The following is a 1,828-nucleotide window of genomic DNA, read 5'->3' as shown; positions in this document are numbered from 1 at the left end:
GACGACCAAATATATTTTTCTTTCTTTCCAAATTTGTGTGTGTGTCATCCTTACACAGGGGCCATATTAAACTTCTCTATATCATTCCAATTTTATCGGATGTCCCCAAGGAGACAACAATATCCTTTTCAATTTGGCTAAAAAGATGATAAAAAAAAGAGGTAATAGTGTCAAGAATGCATGGCTACCGAATCAACTGAGATATCACTAGTTCTCCATCTATCGATAAGATGACAGAATATATATATTTACATAAAATGGGGGGAAATATCACAAAAAAGAAATGTGAATAAAAAAGGAACATATAAATGAAATAAAAGTAAAAATAAGAAAAAAAAGGAATATAAAAAGGGAACAAAATAAATGAAAATAGAAAACAGGGGAGATGAATTGACAACAGTAACGAATAAGAAGGGACGAATAGTTCTCAAGCGCCCCCCCCCCTTGAAAAAATTAGTCTAAAAGGAAAAAGTCCAACCAGCAAAAAGTTTTAAAATTTTAAAAAAAATTGCTTAATAAAAAGTTAAATATTAAAAATCATGTCATTAGGAAGAAAATATTTAAAGAGCAATAAAGAGAAAAAGGAATAAATAAAAAGAAAAACAAGAAAATGTTTAAAATACAATTGCAAAATAAAATCAACGACAAAATCACAAGGTGAAAAGCACTAACAAAAAAAGGTACAGGAAAAACAAATAAAAATAAAGAAACGGGAAAAAAATGAAAACCAGAAAAAGCAACACACAAGCCATCCAGCCCGTCACGCATATCCCTGCCCGGCACCCAGAAAAAGCAACGACAAGCCGGCCGCAACATAAAATAGCCTGATACAACATGCAAACACACATCATTTCACTAATCTTCAAGCTTTATTGGTCCAATTTCGCACGATGATTGACACTTCGTTAAATCTTAGTCGATTGAGATTTAGGTGATCAATAAAATATTTGTGTGTTGGTGTCAGACATGCAACAACCCCTTCGTCGATAAAATAACACAAAATTGCAGTGATGTTGAAGACATGCTGTTGCAGTCGTGGCGACACTTGCTGTTGCATGTTGTGGTAGACATGTGACTGCCCCTCCCCCGGTAAAACAACACCAAGTTACAGTTGCGTTGACGACATGCAATTGCAGTCGGGCCGACATTTACAGTTGTGTGTTGGTGGGAGACATGCAACTGCCCCTTCCCCGACAAAAGCACACCAAGTTGTTGTCGTGTTGAAGACATGCAATTGCAATCGGGGGCGACACTTGTAGTTGCGACTTGGTGGCAAATATGTAACTGCCCCTCGCCCGAACAAACATCACTAAGTTGCAACAGCGTTAAAGACATGTAGTTGCAGTCGGGGCCGACAATTGCAGTCACGTGTTGGTGGCAGACATAAAACTGCTCCTCCCCGACAAAACAACATCAAGTTGTAGTTGCGTTGAAGACATGCAGTTGCAGTCAGGAGCGACACTTATAGTTACATGTTGGTGGCAGACATGCAACTGTCCCTCCCCCAACAAAACAATAGAAAGTCGCAGTGGTGTCGAAGACATGCAATCGTAGTCGGAGGCGACATTTGCAATTGCATGTTGGTGGCAAAGATGCAATTGCTCCTCTCTCGACAAAAAACACCAAATTACAGTGTTGAAGACATGCAATTGCAGTCGGGGGCGACCCTTGCAGTTGTGTGTTGGTGGCAGACATGCAATTGCCCCTACCTGAACAAAACAACATCAAGTTGTGGTCACGTTGAAGACATGCAGTTTAAGTCAGGGGCGACACTTGCAGTTGCTTGTTGGTTGCAAATATGCAAATGCCCTCCTCGATAAAACATCAC

The 1,828-nt window shown here is 39.6% G+C and overlaps 1 non-coding gene across 1 annotated transcript; it reads right to left on the bottom strand.

Annotated features, from left to right (window-relative positions):
- Nucleotides 1-7: 7 nt before the first annotated feature.
- On the bottom strand, nt 8-115 carry LOC119343027. The gene has a single exon (XR_005165859.1). It is a non-coding gene; the product is annotated as a U6 spliceosomal RNA (small nuclear RNA).
- Nucleotides 116-1,828: the final 1,713 nt, after the last annotated feature.

Source organism: Triticum dicoccoides, unplaced genomic scaffold (assembly GCF_002162155.2).
Source record: "Triticum dicoccoides isolate Atlit2015 ecotype Zavitan unplaced genomic scaffold, WEW_v2.0 scaffold112977, whole genome shotgun sequence".
NCBI classification, from domain to species: domain Eukaryota; kingdom Viridiplantae; phylum Streptophyta; class Magnoliopsida; order Poales; family Poaceae; genus Triticum; species Triticum dicoccoides.
This window is presented reverse-complemented; position numbering and strand designations above follow the sequence as displayed.